This window comes from Rhinoderma darwinii, chromosome 2 (assembly GCF_050947455.1).
Source record: "Rhinoderma darwinii isolate aRhiDar2 chromosome 2, aRhiDar2.hap1, whole genome shotgun sequence".
In the NCBI taxonomy this organism is placed as follows: domain Eukaryota; kingdom Metazoa; phylum Chordata; class Amphibia; order Anura; family Rhinodermatidae; genus Rhinoderma; species Rhinoderma darwinii.
Window position 1 is genome coordinate 221,158,460 of NC_134688.1, and position 20,150 is coordinate 221,178,609.

Sequence of the window (20,150 nt, forward strand, 5' to 3'; positions counted from 1 at the left end):
TTTATACAACAAGCCACTGTGTTATGGACAGGATAGTTAGATACAGGACTAGAACAGTAAACTGAATGTTTGTCCTTGGTGAAGAAAAGCCTAGCAATGACTGGATGTGTAGAAAGAGAAGCTTTAAAACCATCATAACGTATTAGGAAATCGTAACGTTTTTAATGAATTGATGAAAAAAATAAATTAAAAATAATGTATCACTGGATGTGCTTTTTATGATAAATATGTATGTATAAAGTAGGGAAGGGACAGTAGGAAAGTCATGTGGTTGAGTGAAATGTAAAAAATAAAAAAGTTTTATTGATCATTTCAATATTATAAAAAAAAATTGCAATGTAAATGATTAATAATCAGTGCCAATGTCCCCTTACTCAGCACTGGAGACAAATTAATGTCTTTAAATTAGCTTACTCCATGTATATAATTAATGGATACCTGTAACTTATGTATGGCAAATGCCAAATATCCCCAGTAGGCAAATCCTGACCTCAATTACCCTTTCATGCCTGGTTGGAACTGTGGGCGGTCAGTATAGCTATATTACCAATTGAGGATTTAGCACTGTGCTCGATAAATTTGTGCAACAGGGTACAATCTTATGTTGCCCTTCATGCATTAGGGTTCCTTCACCGGCCTGTAATATGTAGCCCAGCAGTGGAGCAACCCGTTATATATAACAAACGGCGTGATCACGAATAAGGGTATGTTCACACGGCCTATTTACGGACGTAATTCGGGCGTTTTTGCCCCGAATTACGTCTGAAAATAGCGCCTCAATAGCGCTGACCAACATCTGCCCATTGAAAGCAATGGGCAGACGTTTGTCTGTTCACACGAGGCGTATATTTACACGCCGCTGTCAAATGACGGAGCGTAAATAGACGCCGGCGTCAAAGAAGTGACCTGTCACTTCTTTGGCCGTAATTGGAGCCGTTATTCATTTACTCCAATGAATAGCAGCGCTAATTACGGCCGTAATGGACGCGGCGTTCAAGCGCCTGCACATGCCGGTACGGCTGAAATTACGGGGATGTTTTCAGGCTGAAACATCCCCGTAATTTCAGCCGTAACGCACGCCCTCGTGTGAACATACCCTAAGGGTATGTGCACACACACTAATTACGTCCGTAATTGACGGACGTATTTCGGTCGCAAGTCCCGGACCGAACACAGTGCAGGGAGCCGGGCTCCTAGAATCATAGTTATGTACGATGCTAGGAGTCCCTGCCTCTCTGCAGGACAACTGTCCCGTACTGTAATCATGTTTTCAGTACGGGACAGCAGTTCCACGGAGTAGCAGGGACTCCTAGCATCGTACGGACGTAATTAGTGTGTGTGCACATACCCTAACGCTGTGTAAAGTCAAAGGTGCATAGAGAGCAACAACTGAATGAGCCGTATTCAACAGACTGAGTGTCTTCTCAGTACAACTCAGTGCGGCTGTTGTTGCTCTTCTACCGCTGTGGAATGAATGGAGAATGAGAAGCCACACACGCAGTGTGCAGCTCCAACTAGGAAAGCGATGTAACGTGTAGCACAATTAAACTCAGCTCTGCTACATCTAAATATTTAGTGTAATGTAGCACATACTCTCTTATATTGGTCATAAGTCCACAAGCTGTTGGTGTGTGTGTGTGTGTGTGTGTGTGTGTGCGTGCGTGCTCCGACACTGTTGCGGGTAAAACAGCTGTTCACCTCCACTTGGAGGTTAAGCATTACATGCTCAGTTAATTTAGTTACTGTGTATGTATCTACTTAGGATATATTCACAAGCGGAGGATTCAGGGTTAGGGGCCCACCAAGCGACATTGATGCAGCCGCATTGCTACCCTGTTTGCCACGGTTGTAAAATAGCATTAAGAAAGTTAAAAAAAAGCATATATTTTTTTTATAAACGTACAAATTCTAAAAAATAAAAAATGATGTGTATAAAAATTATAACAAAAAAAACTTGCATTGTTCATGAAAAAGAAACTGCCACAAAAATCACATTGCTAGACCACCAAATTAAAAAAGATATAGCCATTAAACTAACGTGTGCTAAAAATGGCTAAATGGTGACTGGTCCTGAAGCCTCAAAATAGCCCGGTCTTGAACCGGTTAAGGAAAATGCCTCTCTGACTATATAATGTGGCACATAACTTTAGGGACAGTCTCTATGTTATTTACTGTTACCAGTAGATACATCCACCAGTGGGGCACTGTACTGGTGGAGGTGCATGCGCACTGTAACTATCGGCGTCCTGGTCCCTGGTCTAGTGTCTCTGCAGACCATTTAGGCCGGGTTCCCACTGGTCGGATACGCTGTGTAAAAACTGCGCAGCGAATCCGACCTGTAACCCGAAGCACACTCCGTCTGAAAACCTCACCACATTGGGGTGTGGTTTTTTGGCTGGAAAATTCCGCTGTGGAAAGCAGCGCTTAAAAAAAAAAAAAAAATGTTTATGCGTACCCCCTCCTCACTGTGCGTAGTTTGGCCTCCTAAGATGACGTGATTGGCTGCAGCAGTCACATGGGATGAAACGTCTTCCCAAGAGGCCGGACTGGAGGAGAAGCAGGGAACTCTGGGTAAGTATAACTTTATTTTTATTTTTCCTACTTGTGAATTTTCCGGCGGAATCACTTTGATTTCGTCGCAACACTTGAGTTTCTATTGCAAGTTTTGCATCCCCATTGAGCTCAATGTCGAAAACCTGTAACGAAAACTCAGCATAAATTTACATGCTGCAGATTTTATATGCGCACCACAGGTCAATTTACGCTGCGGTTTTTTCCGCAGTGGGGGCATGAGATTTTCTAAATCTCATCAACTTTGCTGCTACTGTAAATGCTGTGAAATTTCCGTACAGAATTCCGTTGTGGAAATTCGGCAGCGTTTACGCTACGTGGGAACCTGGCCTTACAGTGACATGTGCAGAAGATTTATTGGCCTACTGTTTGCATAGAAAGCTGTAAAGGCTTCTTTCACACTACCGTCAGTATGCATTTACCTCTCCCGTCAGCGGAGAGGATTGAAAGATTAAACGCAAAGCAACTGTTCCATTAGAACTACCATTGATTTCAATGGTAATTTTTTTTGTATAATTTGCTTTCCGTTTGTCTCCGTTCACTAGGTTTTCATTTTTTTTTTCACGGAAACAAAAGTTCTGCCTACTGAACTTTTGCTTCTGTAAAAGAAAACTGAAACCTAGCGAATGGAGACAAATTGAAAGCAACTGAAACTAAAGGATTACCATAGAAATCAATGGTAATTCTAACGGAACCATTGCTTTCCGTTTAATCTTTTGATCCTCTCTTCCTCTGATGGAAGAGAGGTAGGCGTATACTAACGGTAGTGTGAACTTAGCCAAACATGAATTATTATTATAACATTTAGTGCATACAATTTCTTTAACTTACATATAAGTTGCATCAGTATCTGTTTCAATCACTGTAAAAATAATGAATGTATTGTTAATGTAATGAGGTTACTACAGAATATATTTCTAGAGACAAACACATATACAGTACATATAAAAAATTGACAGCTTACATATTTCATTTGCATAGTTGGGATCCATGTTATCTAAACAAAAGGTGCAAAGTTGTTAGGCTCTGTTCACATATGATAGTTCATAAAAATATATAATGTAAGAAAAGGAAAGCAAGCGGATGCATTTTTAGGGATATGTTTATCTTTTTTTTAGGGTAAGTTAGCCAGCTGGATAAGTAGAGAATAATTGCGTAACCCAAACAATTTGTTTTCATTTTATTTTACCACGTAAGCAAATCATTACTTTATCAAGTAAGCAAAATTAAAGCTGTCTAGATGATCTATCTTGTATATGTGCCCCCTAAAAACTTTGGCAAGTTAAATGCCAGACTGCACTTCCCATGCAGTACCAGCCTCAGATTGGTTGATGCCCAGGGGAATACCTTCTATTGATGCCCCCCTTTATGATGTACCAAATATGGCCCAAATAATACAATCATACCGTGCCCAAATACCATTGTTGTAAGGTGCCCAATTACACAGCCAGACAGTTGTCTAAATTACAATGTCTTTCCATAGGTTCTGGCATCAAGTGTAGAATCAGGTGTGCAAACTCTAGGTGCCCAGGTCATTCGGGCCGTTTGCGCCTCCCCTCACTCAAAAGAGAGCAGAAGCTCCATGTCAATCACTGAGTGAATGAACGGCTTCCTTAAACCGAGATTCTGGAACAGCAGAGGTGTGTATTATAGTGCCGGCCACAGTGTGGCCTCCATATAGTGCCAAATACAGTATTTCCATCCCTACAGTAACATCTACAGTGCAATACCTCTCCGGTGCTAGACACAGTGCACCCCAATTTTCATTCAGAACGTCACTAAAGTGCCAGACACAGACCCCAAACTTACTAACTGCACTGTCTCTCCTTCTATCATTCCATGGAATTTCCTCTTCCTGTGCCATCAGAACAGGAGGAGAAATATTCTCCTTTTGTCAGGAGGGGGATGAATAACACCTGTATGTTGCCTCTCATGTCGCGAATGTGCTAATTATTCAAATATTACATACAGACACAAAAATTGAAAATTGCAATTGTTTCTTCCCATGACAAAGTTATTAATAAGCCAAGAAACTTATTTTAATAAGCCCAATAGTTAAAATTTTGAAGCAGCTGTCTCCTTGTGTAATCCTTTTTTCCTGGTATTATATAACCCTAAGGCTGGATTCACACGAGCATGTTCGGTCCGTAAAGGACGGAACGTATTTCGGCCGCAAATTCCGGACCGAACACACTGCAGGGAGCCGGGCTCCAAGCATCATAGTTATGTACGACGCTAGGAGTCCCTGCCTCGCTGCGGGACAAGTGTCCCGTACTGTAATCATGTTTTCAGTGCGGGACAGTAGTTCCACGGAGAGGTAGGGACTCCTTGCGTCATCCATAATTATGATACTAGGAGCCCGGCTCCCTGCACTGTGTTCGGTCCGGGACTTGCGGCCGAAATACGTTCCGTCCTTTACGGACCGAACATGCTCTACTCTAAACTTCTCCCCTAATGGGTCTACATCTACTTTATTGCACCATTTACTGCTGTTGAAAAAGTCTACTCACTGTTCACGTTTGTTGGCTCCAGATTGTTCCTGCATTGAGAATTATATTGAACATCAGATGAGCTGCATACCATACATAGAACTAAATAATGAATTTGTGACAAGATGGGTGTATAAAACCCTGTTAAATAATTTTGAACAGTTCTGCTAATCCTACTCACACAAAGCGATCTTTCAGATCTGAACATGAGATGGAACAGAGCAAAATAACCCGCATTAAATAAAAAAAAATTGTTCATTGTTACAAAATTGATAGTTCATACAAACATTTTTTAAAAGATTTTGTATTAATACATAAGGCCATATGGATGTCATAGAGGATGGGGTTCCCTGATTGGGATACCCCTCTATTAGTTTGAGCAGAGATCCGTTGTAAAAAATAGCTATCACAGTTAAGAAAAGGGCCCTACATGTATTACATACTCACCCATTGAAGTAACTTCAATGGCTCATTGACTGCAGAGGAAATGTGTATTTGCCAGCAAATTACCAGTGAAAACAGTTGGTTGTCTGGTGTACCAGGAATTAGGCTCTCCATATCAGCTCACTATTGTGTGTGCTAGCTAAGGAAAAAGCTGTTAACCTAGGTAGACAACCTCCTAAAGCTTAAAAGGGGTATTCCCATCTAGGACATTTATGGCGTATCCACAGAATCCACCACTGGAACCTGTACCTATCTCTAGAACCGGGACCCATGACACTTATCCTACCTTCTGCCGCTGTCGCTATGTTCCGGCCACTGAATTAAATGGTGGCCAAGCTTTCCAGAAACATCTGAGTGCATGTTGCAACGCTGTTTCCATAACTACCATAGAACTAATCGCGAGTCACGGAAACCGCATAACAAAGCGAGCCATGCAGTTTTCGTAGCTCACGAGTTCTGACAACATGGTAGCTCGCTGTGCTACTCTATTTCCGGAATGATTGAAACAGCTTAGTAAAATGCCCTTGGCCGTTGCCCAGCGACAACAGCAGAAGGTAGATCAGGGTCAGAGACGCCATTATAAAAATAGGTGCTGGTCACAGAGGTGGGATCTACATCTATCGGACATTAATAGCATAGCCTGTGGATATGCCATAGATTTCGGGGATGAGAATACCCCTTTAACTAAAAGATCCGATCTTTGACCAATAGCATAGAAGCCTGTTTTGCATACTGAAACAATAGAATGTGATTTTTTTTTTATGTGACTTTTGACTATGCTAAAGAATGTTTTATTGATATCCTTTAGTAAGCAGACAAAGTTTTCAATAAGAGAGTACTGAAGGAGTGAAGAAACAAAGAATGGATTTGGTTATGAATATTTTAGGGCCATCTCAAGTTTGAAGTTTTCTGTACTTAGAATTATTTCTATAGATCATTTACAATGAAAAATTAAGGCATCTTTAATCCACATTGATTTGTGAAGAATTAGCTAATGTAGAAAAAAAACAACTTACTTTGTTTGATGCTCATTCTTTAATTCTGTCCTTCTGGCTAAAAGTAAATAATGCAATTTATGAAATAAAACACCTGATGTATTCGTCACTTTACATATTGCCAATCATTTATCACAGGTGTCTTTTGTATGACACATTCTTCTATGTTATAAAAAGCAATATTGCAATAATAGAAGTGGTGTGCAGTGTGGGCCACTGTTGTTTAGGCCATGATCACACACACACAGTTTTATTGCAGTTTTTGGCTCTTTTTTTAGCCCAACACAGGAGTGGACACCAAAAAAAGGAGATACATCCAGGGCCTGCATTAGGGGTGTGTGACCTGTGCCATTACACAGGGCGCATCACTCCAGCAGGTGGAAGGGGGCTGGCTCCCTTCCCCTGCTTGTGTTTCAGAAGCGCCCGGGCTCGGCAAATAAGCAGCTGCCTTTCCGCCCGAGCACCTGTTTCTCAGTGGCGTCGCTACTGCTGTACCAGCCATAGGGGCTACACCGGGCATGGGGGCATCCATGCCGCCCGTCGGGTCGGGCACTCTCATGGCCGGCGGCACCGCTAGCAGTCACATTCAATAGTATCTGCACCCTTAGGATGCAGATACTATTGCAAATTATAGCAGAGCAGGTAGGTATCTCCCTGCTCTGCTATCTACTAGTGCCACTGTAGCTCCCTGTGGCCGGGGATTCCGCTCCTGGACGAAGCGCTTGATGTCTCTGTCCATATACAGACAGTGACATCAAGGGCAACTCCTGAAGCAGAATCCCCCACTGTGGCCGGTGATTCGGCTCCAGGAGAAGCCTCCGACGTCACTGTCCATAAATGGACAGAGACGTTAGGGGCTACTCCTGGAGTGGAATCCCCGGTCACAGCATCGGCAACGCTGTGGACGGGGATTCCGCTTCAGAAGTTGCCCCTGATGTCACTGTCCATATATGGGCAGAGACATCAAGCGCTCCGTCCAGGAGCGGAATACCCGGCCACAGGAGGATTCCGCTCCTCCAGGGAGCTACAGTGGTGCTATCTACAGGAAGGGGGGAAGATGCTATCTATAAGGTGGCTGTGTGGCACTACCTACATGGGGGTGTCTGGCACTACCTACAAGGGGGCTATAATTGTTCTCATCGGTTTGTTTGTGGATCCTCTGTGTCGTCTGGGTGATGGTGCTTGGAACCCAGGGCAACGCTTGGCACAGCAGGTTAGAGGCGGTCGGATGGTAAGGCAGAAGTCAGGACAGACAGCAGACATCGTCACGGGTAAGGATAGCAATAGGTCAAAGCAGGCAGCAGGCGTCGTAACGGGTATGGATAGCAATAGGTCAAGGCAGGTGGCATGCAAGGATAGTCAAGTTCAGGCAGAGGTCAACAATGGGATATCCAGGCAAAGGCAGCAAGGAAGGAAACAGAGAACCAAGGTACAGGGAAACTCATGGGGAACTTGATTGAACAAGCATGGATTAAAGGAAGGAGGATTCTTATATAGGAAGTCTTTTGAATTAAGGCGCGCGCTGGCCCTTTAAGAAAGGACGAGTCAGCGAGCACGCCCTCTAGTGGCGGCAGCCGCACATTGAGGATTACGGCTGTGGAGGGAGGTAAGGGATGCACTTACCTGACGCCGCCCAGGGCCAGCAGAGCGTCCGGATCTGATAAGTGGAGCTCGGGATGAGCATGAGGTAATGGAGGTCGCAGGAACCCGGAGCAGAGGCCATGGGAAAGGCGGGGAATGGCGCGGCAGCCGTTACAGTACCCCCCCCTTTACACCCCCTCTTTTTTGGCTTGCTTGGGAACCTTCGTTCAAAGTCCTTGATTAGAGCTGGGGCATTGATATTCTCCACGGGCTCCCATGATCTCTCTTCAGGACCATAATTTTTCCAGTCCACTGGGTATCATAATCTCCCCCGTGTTCGTTTGACATCCAGGCTCTCTTTAATCTCAAATTCGGCATCAGCCGCGGGAGCAGGATGGACAGGAATTTTTTTTGAAAATCGGTTGAGTATAGTGGGTTTCAGCAGAGAAATGTGGAAGGAATTAGAGATTTTCAGAGACTTAGGAAGGCGAAGTCTGATAGTTACTGGATTGATTTGTTTTGTTTTGTTAGGACCAAGAAACCGAGGAGCTAGCTTGTAACAAGGGGTCTTCAGACGTATGTACCGGGTGGACAGCCAGACTTTATCCCCAGGAATGAGCTGCGGCGGTATCCTGCATATTTTATCTGCGTCTCTCTTAAACCTGGCTACGACTTTGTGGATGGAGTCCTTGGCCTTCTGCCATATCTGTACAAAGTCACGGTGGACCGTGTTAGCAGCTGGAACCTCAGAAGGCACAGAGGCTGGCAGGGGAATTCCTGGGTGCTGGCCATACACCAAGAAGAAAGTAGAAGAGCGGGTGGATTCCCCCGTATGGTTGTTGTAGGCAAATTCGGCCCATGGAAGTAGACTTGCCCAGTCGTCTTGTCGTGGAGACACAAAATTCCTGAGGAAACGTTCAATTATTTGGTTTATCCGCTCCACTTGACCATTGGTTTGAGGATGGTAAGCGGAAGAGAAGTCTAGTTTGACCTCCAGCAGTTTGCACAAGGCTCTCCAGAACTTGGATGTGAACTGTACTCCTCTGTCAAAAACAATATGCTTAGGAAGACCATGTAGGCGAAAGATGTGCTTGATAAACAGTGTTGCCAGTCGGGAAGATGACGGAAGGCCCTGAGATGGGTACAAAATGCGCCATCTTGGAAACGCGATCCACTACTACACAGATCACGGTACACCCAGCAGAACTAGGCAGATCGGTGATTAAGTCCATTGCAATGTGCAACCAGGGAGAGTCAGGCACGGGTGGAGGGTGCAAAAGGCCAGCAGGTCTTAAATGGGAAACTTTATTCTAAGAGCAGGTGGAGCAGGCTGAAACAAAGTCTTTATTGTCTTGGGACATGGAAGGCCACCAGTACTGACGGCCAATTAAATTGAGAGTATTTTTGATGCCAGGGTGCCCAGAAACCCTGGAGGCATGACCCCAGCGAAGAACACAATCCCTTTGTTTAGGGGGTACGTAGATCTTTCCTCGGGGAATGTGTACCACTTCAGCTGGAGCAGCGATCATAATATGTTTAGGATCTATAATAAACTGAGGGCTGGGCTCTTGATCTGTTGGGTCAAAACAGCGTGATAGGGCGTCAGCTTTGGTATTCTTTCCAGCGGGTCTGTAGTGCAGCTGAAAATCAAATCTGGAGAAGAATAATGCCCACCGTGCTTGGCGAGAATTTAGGCGTTGAGCAGTCTGCAAGTATAGGAGGTTCTTATGATCTGTGTAGATGATGATAGGATGCCGTGCACCCTCAAGCAAATGTCTCCATTCCTCCAGGGCCAATTTAATAGCCAAAAGTTCTTTAGCTCCATTACCATAATTTTTCTCAGCGGATGTGAATGATTTGGAGAAAAAAAACACAGGCCACCAGTCTCCCTCTACAAGTCTTTTGTGAAAGAATAGCTCCGACTCCCTCAGATGAAGCATCGACCTCCAGAACACAGGGTTCGGTGGAATCCGGTCTATGTAGGACAGAAGCAGAAGAGGAGGCAATTTTAAGAGCTTGAAATGCGGCTTCAGCCTCCGTGGTCAAGTCTTTGGCATTAACCCCATTTTTGGTCAGAACAGAAATAGGAGCTGTCATAGAGGAGAAGTGAGGAATAAACTGGCGGTAATAATTTGCGAATCCCAGCAGGCGTTGGACAGCTTTGAGTCCTTGCGGACGAGGCCAGTTGAGAATTGAGGATAGCTTGGCTGGATCCTTTTTTTAGTCCCTGGTCGGAAATGACATACCCCAGGAAAGGCAGGCTGGTTTTCTCGAAGAGGCATTTCTCTAGTTTGGCAAACAGAGAGTTCTCTCGCAGACGCTGTAACACTTGGCGCACATGCACACGATGAGTTTGAATATTGGGAGAAAAGATTAAAATGTCATCTAGGTATACAACCACACAGCTGTACAACAGATCCCGAAAAATTAAATTAACAAAAGCCTAGAAAACCGCAGGAGCATTACAAAGTCCAAAGGGCATGACGAGGTATTCAAAATGCCCATCACAAGTGTTGAATGCGGTTTTCTATTTGTCTCCCTCGCGGATACGGATGAGGTTATAAGCTCCACGAAGGCCTAGTTGGTAAAAATTCTCGCCCCCTGTAGGCGGTCAAAGAGTTCAGAGATCAATGGTAACGGGTACTAGTTCTTTAGCGTGATATTATTTAATCCATGTTAATCAATACAAGGACGCAGGGAGCCGTCTTTTTTCCCCACAAAAAAAAACCCTGCGCCAGCAGGAGAGGAGGACTTACGGATGAATCCTCTCTCCAGATTTTCTTGGATATACCAAGACATGGCCTCCATCTCAGGCAAAGACAAAGGCTAGACTCTACCTCTGGGAGGCGTGGCGTTGGGGACCAGGTCTATGGCACAGTCGTATGGCCTGTGAGGAGGCAGCGATTCAGCTTGTTGTTTACAGAAAACATCAGAGAAGCTTTTTTATGGAGTAGGAAGTCCTGCTGAGTTAGGTTCTGTAGTCTGAGGCATAGGTGGGCGAATAGATTGTAGACAATGTTGGTGACAGAAGTCACTCCAGCGGGTAATTTGACCTCCAGTCCAGTCAATAACAGGAGGGTGCTTCTGCAACCACGGTAGACCCAGTAGAAAAGGGTTCAGAGAGTTCTTTAAAACATAGAAGGAGATACGTTCCTGGTGCAGTGCCCCTGTTAACAAGAGAATAGGCTCGGTGACGAGATAGATAGTCTCCTGTACAAGCCTCCCATCCACAGAAGCAATGGACAAAGGTTTGGTTAATTTTTGCACTGGGATTTGGTAGCGATTTACCAAGGGCTGGCACAGAAAATTCCCAGCGGATCCGGAATCTAGGAAGGCTTGGACGCAGAAAGCGGTTCCTGCAAAGGACAGTTTTGCTGGTATGGTCATCTTTTGAGAGGAAGGTATTCCACCTAGGGTAGCCTCTCCTACTTGCCCTAGGCGTTGGAGTTTTCCGGCCTCACTGGACAGTCTTTGAGGAAGTGTGTTTTTCCACCACAATATAAATATAAGTTCAACTTGCGTCTATTCTGGCGTTCCTCAGGCGTGAGTCTTGTACTTTCCAACTGCATGGGTTCATCCAACCGAGAGGAAGATGAGGCAAGAAGAGGCCTTTGGAAGGTTGGTGCCAACCGTGATATCCGATTGCCTCAAGCAGATTCTTGTTATCTCTCACGGAAACGAATATCAATCCGATTAGCAAGAGTAAACAAGTCATCCAAGGACGGTGGAAGGTCTCGGCCAGCAAGTTCATCCTTGATTCGGCCTGCCAGACCCTACCAGAAGGTAGATACCAAAGCCTTATTATTCCACTGGAGTTCTGTAGCCAGGGTGCAAAATTGAATGGCGTATTGGCCTACAGTGGAGGTCCCTTGCCGGAGCTTGAGAAGAGAGGAAGCTGCAGAAGAGGCTTGACCCGGTTCTTCAAACACCCTTTTAAAAGTGGAGAGAAAGTTCTGAATATTATACATGATGGGGTCGTTTCTCTCCCACAAGGGTGATGCCCATGCCAGCGCCTCGCCAGGCAGCAGGGACAGGATGTAGGCCACCTTAGCCCGGTCTGAGGAAAAATTATGTGCCATGACTTCGAAACGATGGTGCATTGATTAACAAATCCACCGGAATGTCTTGGGGTCTCCCTCATAGCGGGCAGGTGTAGGTAAATGTACTCCTGGACTGCAGACAGGAGCTTGCTGTGGAGGTGGTGGTATCGGAGGCGCCGGAGGTTCTAGTTCGTTCAAACGAGTGGACACATTTTGCAGCAGCTGAAAAAGCTGATATTGGCAGACTCGTTGTCTAGAAAGCTTCTGAGCCATGTCAGCTGTGTCAGGCAGGGCTGTGTCAAGGTGATCCATGGCTTGTTCAAACTATAACGGTTCTCACCGGTTTGTTTGTGGATCCTCTGTGTCGTCTGGGAGATGGGCTTGGAACCCAGGGCAACGCTTGGCACAGCGGGTTAGAGGCGGTCAGATGGTAAGGCAGAAGTCAGGACAGGCAGCAGATGTCGTCACGGGTATGGATAGCAATAGGTCAAGGCAGGCGTCGTAACGGGTATGGATAGCAATAGGTCAAGGCAGGCGGCAGGCAAGGATAGTCAAGTTCAGGCAGAGGTCATCAACGGGAAATCCAGACAAAGGCAGCAAGGAAGGATACAGAGAACCAGGGTACAGGGAAACTCACAGGGGGAACTTGGTTGAACAAGCATGGATTAAAGGAAGGAGGATCCTTATATAGGAAGTCATTTGAATTAAGGCGCTTTAAGAAAGGACGAGTCAGCGCGTCCGGATCTGGTAAGTGGAGCTTGGGATGAGCACGAGGTAATGGAGGTCGCAGGAACCGGAGCAGAGGCCGTGGGGAAGGCAGAGAACGGCGCGGCAGCCATTACAGGGGCTGTGTAGCACTACCTACAAGGGGGTTGTGTGGCACTACTTATAGGGGGCTGTGTGCCACTACCTACAAGGGGCTATGTGGTACTATCTACAGGGGGCTGTGTGGCACTATCTACAGGGGTCATCTGTGAGTGTCAGGCTGATGGTCATTTTACTGTGAGTGGCGGGCTGATGGTCATTTTACTGTGAGTGGCGGGCTTATGGTAATCTTACTGTGAGAGGGGGGCTGACGGTCTTCAAGAGGTTTCCACCTCTGACCTCCAAGTAAAATTAATAGGAGGCACAAAATACCTGTGGCGCTCGTTTGGAGTGCTTTTTTGCCTGCGTCTTTTGCATTAGATTCAACGGCTTAAAAAAACGCAAAAAAAGTCAAACAATGATATCAATTCAAAATCTGCCTCAAAATTCCTGAAATTCCTGAAATTTTCTGCCTTACAAAAAATGCTGTGTGAACATACCCTAAGAGTGTAGTGCTTGTTTTTAGCCGTTTTATTTCTTTCTATAAAAGTTTTTGGTAGGGGTTCCCTGAGGACATTTTTTTTTTCATGATGTGCCGCGAGTCTGAAAAGGTTGGGAAACATTGTACTAGGCTACAGGATCACACCGGCTTACGCAAGGATCCCGTCGTCGGCATTGTGGAGCAGCTAAGATCGTGGTGGAAACGGGGCCTAGGTGAGTATAATTTTTTTTGTTTGGGGGGCACTGTCTACAAGGGGGAGGTGGGGGCTGTATGGCACTGCCTACATGGGTGAGGTTGGGGGCTGTATGGCACTGTCTACAAGGGGGCTGTATAGCACTGTTTACAAGGAGGAGGTGGGGCATTATGGCACTGTCTACAAGGAGACTGTTTGGCGCAATCTACAGGGGGGCATTATCTACAAGGGAGCCTGTGGGTGGCAGCCAGGAGAGGGGGGCATTGTACTGTGTGGAGGCCAGTGAGCGGACATTATACTGTGCAGGGGCACTACAGAGGGCAATATACTGTGTGTGTGTGTGTGTGTGTGTGTGGCACTTAGGGGGCATAATACTGTGTGGGCACAATAATAGGACAAAATACTGTGTCCTTGAAGGGGTTATAATATATTATATTATTAAATATTATTATTATACTGTATGGGGGGGCACTAAAGGGACATTATACTGTGTGGGGGCACTATATAGGGCATTATACTGTGGGGGGCATTATACTTTTAAATGGGCCATTTTTTTTATGATGGGGCGCTGAAAGATAATTTCGTACGGGGTGCCATCTATCCTAAGGCTGGCCCTGGACACATGAGTCTCTTCTTTATACCTTTCCTTCCATTTTGATCCTTTCTGGCTTTGGCTCAAAAAAACTAAGCCAAAGACGGCATCAAAACTGTGTCTTTGTTCCTGTGCTTAAAGTAGCTAGTTCCTCAAAATTAATAAACATAATATCACAGCAAAAAAATAAAAATAAATGACAGATAGTCCTCATTATAGAGCTTCTGGCAACAAAATGCTGTTTTTGTATTTGCTTTTATAAATAATTTTACAATAATATACTCAATTGCGACTAACTGGCTCTGCTCATGTTTTTTATGTATTCTTTTAATCCAAAGCCAGGTGTAGATCTTAAAGGGAGAAAAAGTATAAAGGACAGATTCTACTTCTCCTCTTATTTGAATCCACTCCTGGTTTTGACTTAAAAAAAACTGCATATAAAAACCTGAACAAAGTTCTGAACTATAACCAGTGGCGTAACTACCGCCGTAGCAGCAGTAGCGGCTGCTACGGGGCCCGCGGCATGAGGGGGCCCATGTCGCCCGCCGGCACGGGCCCCCACCATGGCCGGAGGCTCCGCTAGCAGCCGCTATGGCTGCTACAGCGGGACGCCACTGAACACTACGGCAGAGCAGTGCCCCGCTCTGCCATTAACTGGTTCCCGACCGCTGGCTGTATTTTTACGGCCAGCGGTCAGGGTCCTTAAAACCCGAGCCATAGACTTTCTACGGCTCGGGTTTTAACTTGCTGCCCGCACGATCGGGCAGCTGAATGTCGGATCTCCGGCTGTCAGTGACTGCCAGGGACCCTGAGGAGAGGATAGAAGCAGCTTTCGCTGCTTCTGTCTTCTCTGATCACTTGTACACAGCGCTGAATGCGCGCTGTGTACAGGAATAGAGACAGCAGCAGCGGCGCTGTCTCTATTCCTCCCGGTGATCATGTGACTGGTCACATGATCGCCGGGTGCCGTTACTTACAGACTGCTGCTGGGTCTTACTAGACCCAGCACAGCCCTTTTAGTGACAATCGTCACTATGAGAGGGCTGATTTCCCCTGTAACTGGGGCTGCTGTGCAGCTCCAGTTACAGTGGAAAAACATGGTGTAAAAGAAAAAAAAAATAAAGTTCCCCAAAGGTCTTCTTTGACCTTTGGGGGACAGACCATAGTAATAAAAAAATAATAAAGTAAAGTGCAAAAAAAATGTAAATAATAAATACACATAAAATACCCACCCCCAAAAAAAAACGTCACCCCCCCCTCGCCAATCATTGTTGTAACGCTAGCGCTGGCCCAATTACCCTAATATAGACATGTAATATATACAAATTTACGGTAGACAATGACGATCACAAATAAAAGGTCTATTTTAGGGTAAAACTATGTTATTACCAAAAAAAAAAATAGCTGAAATGTAAAAAAGCTTATTTTTTTACTATTATTTTCAAACTTTATGAATAAAAATTCTAAAATAGCAAAAAAGGTGTGTATAAAACCATAAAAAAAGAAACCTGCATTGTCTACGGAAAAAACGTCGCAAAAATCACGTCGTAGCCCAACAAATAAAAAAGTTCTAGCCATTTAACTAACACGTGCTAAAAATGGCTAAACGGTGTCTGGTCCTGAAGGCTCAAAATAGAGCAAAAGACATGTATCCCCTCTCCACAGGACATGTATCCCCTCTCCACAGGACATGTATCCCCTCTCCACAGGATCTCCACAGGACAGGGGATACATGTGTGATCGCTGGCATTGATAGGGAGAACGGGGGACTGAAAGTCCCCTGAAGTTCTCCATCACAAACCTCGGACTTCCGGGGTCTGTGTCGGCAGCTCCGTAGAAATGAATGGAGCGTCGGTCGCGCTTGTGCGCATGCATGACCAGCGCTCCTTTCATTTTTATTGAGCTGCGCAGACGCTGGAAGTCAGAGATTTGTCATGGAGAAGTTCAGGGGGACTTTCAGTCCCCCGTTCTCCCTATCGCTGCCAGCGATCACTCATGTATCCCCTATCCTGTGGAGATCCTGTGGAGAGGGGATACATGTATTTTGTAGGACACACTGTAGGTCGCATTTTTTGGGGAGGGGGGACGCTGTATGGCGTTCCCTACAGGGGGGGGGGTGGCTGTATGGCGTTCCCTACAGGGGGGGGTGGCTGTATGGCGTTCCCTACAGGGGGGGTGGCTGTATGGCGTTCCCTACAGGGGGGTGGCTGTATGGCGTTCCCTACAGGGGGGGAGCTGTATGGCGTTCCCTACAGGGGGGGAACTGTATGGCGTTCTCTACAGGGGGGGGCTGTATGGCGTTCCCTACAGGGGGGCTGTATGGTGTTCTCTACAGGGGGGGGGCTGTATGGCGTTCTCTGCAGGGGGGCTGTATGGCGTTATCTACAGGGGGCTGTATGGCGTTCTCTACAGGGGGATGTATGTCGCTATCTACAGAGGGGGGGCTGTATAGCGTTATCTACAGAGGGGGGGCTGTAAAAAAGGCACTATCTACAAGGGGGGGGGGGTTGTGTGACACCCAGGGGAGGGGGGGCCCCAGTCAAAAGTTTGCTATGGGGCCCAGTCTTTCCTAGTTACGCCCCTGACTATAACACAAGATGTAACTGCGATTTAGCAGAGGAAAAGTAATACAATGGGTGAGATTTACTAAACAAAATTTACCAGAATGGTAAATTTGGCGCAAAATATTGCCTTAGGAAAGAGGTGGCTTAAAGGGGTTTTCCCATCTTGGACATTTGTGGCATATCCATAGGATATGCCATAAAAGTCCAATAGATGCGGGTCCCACCTCTGAAAACTACACCTATCTCTAGAATGGGGCCCCCTAAACCCCATTCTAGCTTACTCGTCTCCCGGCCACATCCTGGTTAGGTGGTCAGGAGTTCTGAAAACAGCTGAGCTCACTGAGCTACGCTGTTTCTGTAACTCCCATTGAAGTAAATGGGAGTTAAAGAAACAGCGTAGCACGGTGAGCTATGCTGTTTTCGTAGCTGCCGAGTTCCGGAAACAGAGTAGCTAATCAGGAAGTGGCCGGGAGGCAGTGGAGCCGAGTGAGCTAGAACGGGGTTTAGGGGGCCCGTTCTAGAGATAAGTGTGGGTCCCACAGGTGGGACACGCATCTATTGGACTATTACGGCATATCCTGTGGATATGCCATGAATGTCGAAGATGGGAAAACCCCTTTAAGGAAAATAAAATTGTCCAAAATGTCTAGCGAGTTGCGTCAAATTTATCATACAGCATGCACCGTTGTGATAAATTTAGTGCAGTTTCTGCCTGTCCATCTGTCTGTCTACTTTTATCCTAACTTTTAAACAGTAGTAATCAATGTCCCGCACTACGTTTACAAAGTTACTCAACTTTTTATGTAGATTGAGTTTACATATTATTAGTAAAATGGTGTAAAAAGGTGAACGTATGATATGTATATGATACATATCCTAGTACTTCTCAATGAAATATAATAAAAAAGTTCATTTATATTAGTAATTCAATTCAAAAGTGAAACTCATATACAGTGAAGGAAATAAGTATTTGATCCCTTGCTGATTTTGTAAGATTGCCCACTGTCAAAGTCATGAGCAGTCTAGAATTTTTAGGCTAGGTTAATTTTACCAGTGAGAGATAGATTATATAAAAAAAAAAAAAGAAAATCACATAGTCAAAATGATATATATTTATTTGCATTGTGCACAGAGAAATAAGTATTTGATCCCCTATCAACCATTAAGAGTTCAGCCTCCTCCAGACCAGTTACACGCTCCAAATCAACTTGGTGCCTGCATTAAAGACAGCTGTCTTAAATGGTCACCTGTATAAAAGACGCCTGTACACAGACTCAATTAATCAGTCTGACTCTAACCTCTACAACATGGGCAAGACCAATGAGCTTTCTAAGGATGTCAGGGACAAGCTCATAGACCTGCACAAGGCTGGAATGGGCTACAAAACCATAAGTAAGACGCTGGGTGAGAAGGAGACAACTGTTGGTGCAATAGTAAGAAAATGGAAGACATACAAAATGACTGTCAATCGACATCGATCTGGGGCTCCATGCAAAATCTCACCTCGTGGAGTATCCTTGATCCTGAGGAAGGTGAGAGCTCAGCCGAAAACTACACGGGGGGGAACTTGTTAATGATCTCAAGGCAGCTGGGACCACAGTCACCAAGAAAACCATTGGTAACACATTACGCCGTAATGTATTAAAATCCTGCAGTGCCTGCAAGGTCCCCCTGCTCAAGACGGCACATGTACAGGCCCATCTGAAGTTTGCAAATGAACATCTGGATGATTCTGAGAGTGATTGGGAGAAGGTGCTGTGGTCAGATGAGACTAAAATTGAGCTCTTTGGCATTAACTCAACTCGCCGTCTTTGGAGGAAGAGAAATGCTGCCTATGACCCAAAGAACACCGTCCCCACTGTCAAGCATGGAGGTGGAAACATTATGTTTTGGTGGTGTTTCTCTGCTAAGGGCACAGGACTACTTCACCGCATCAATGGGAGAATGGATGGAGCCATGTACCGTCAAATCCTGAGTGACAACCTCCTTCCCTCCACCAGGACATTAAAAATGGCTCGTGGCTGGGTCTTCCAGCATGACAATGACCCGAAACATACAGCCAAGGCAACAAAGGAGTGGCTCAAAAAGAAGCACATTAAGGTCATGGAGTGGCCTAGCCAGTCTCCAGACCTTAATCCCATCGAAAACTTATGGAGGGAGCTGAAGATCCGAATTGCCAAGCAACAGCCTCGAAATCTTAATGATTTACAGATGATCTGCAAAGAGGAGTGGGCCAAAATTCCATCTAACGTGTGCAAACCTCATAATCAACTCCAAAAAACGTCTGACTGCTATGCTTGCCAACAAGGGTTTTGCCACCAAGTATTAAGTCTTGTTTGCCAAAGGGATCAAATACTTATTTCTCTGTACACAGTGATTTTCAGTTTTTTTTTTAATATAATCTATCTCTAACTGGTAAAATTAACCTAGCCTAAAAATTCTAGACTGTTCATGTCTTTGACAGTGGGCAAACGTACAAAATAAGCAAGGTGTCAAATACTTATTTCCTTCACTGTATTATATAGATTCATTACACACAGTGTGATCTAATTCCAGCATTTTCTTTTAATGTTGATAATTATGGCTAACAGTTATTGAAAACCCAAAATTTAGTGTCTCAGAAAATTAGAATATTAAATAAGCCTAATTTAAAAAATGATTTTTAATACCGAAATGTTGTCCTACTGAAAAGTATGTACAGTATATTCCCTCAATACTTGGTCGGGGCTACGACTCTGCATGAATTACTGCATCAATATGGCATGGCATGGAGGCGATCAGCCTGTGGCACTGCTGAGGTGGTATGGAAGCCCAGGTTGCTTTGATAGCCGCCTTCACCTTGTCTGCATTGTTGGGTCTGGTGTCTCATCTTCCTCTTGACAATACCCTATAGATTCTATATGGGGTTTAGGTCAGGCGAGTTTGCTGGTCATCAAGCACAGTGGTATTGTGGTTATTTAACCAGGTATTGGTACGTGTGGGCAGGTGCCAAGTCCTGCTGGAAAATGAAATCAGCATCTCTATAAAGCTTGTCAGCGGAGGGAAGCATGATGTGCTCTAAAATTTCCTGGTAGACGGATGCGTTGACTCTGGACTTGATATAACACAGTGGAACAACACCAGCAGATGGCATGGCTCCCCAAACCTTAACTGACTGTGGAAACTTCACACTGGACCGTAAGCAACTTGAATTGAGTGCCACTCCACTCTTCCTCCAGACTCTGGGACCTTGATTTCCAAAGGAAATGCAAAATTTACTTTCATCTGAAAACAGGACTTTAGACCACTGAGCAACAGACCAGTCCTTTTAGAGGCTTAAAGGGAATGTGTCGCTAGAAAAAAATATATATATATTTTGTTAAACTGTATATAAAT

The 20,150-nt window shown here is 45.1% G+C and overlaps 1 long non-coding RNA gene across 1 annotated transcript; it reads right to left on the reverse strand.

Moving 5' to 3' along the window:
* Window positions 1-3,402: 3,402 nt before the first annotated feature.
* On the reverse strand, window positions 3,403-5,110 carry LOC142740975 (uncharacterized). Its single transcript, XR_012880945.1, has 3 exons — window positions 5,082-5,110; window positions 3,536-3,568; window positions 3,403-3,433 (listed from the first exon to the last, which is right to left on the reverse strand). It is a non-coding gene; the product is annotated as an uncharacterized LOC142740975 (long non-coding RNA).
* Window positions 5,111-20,150: the final 15,040 nt, after the last annotated feature.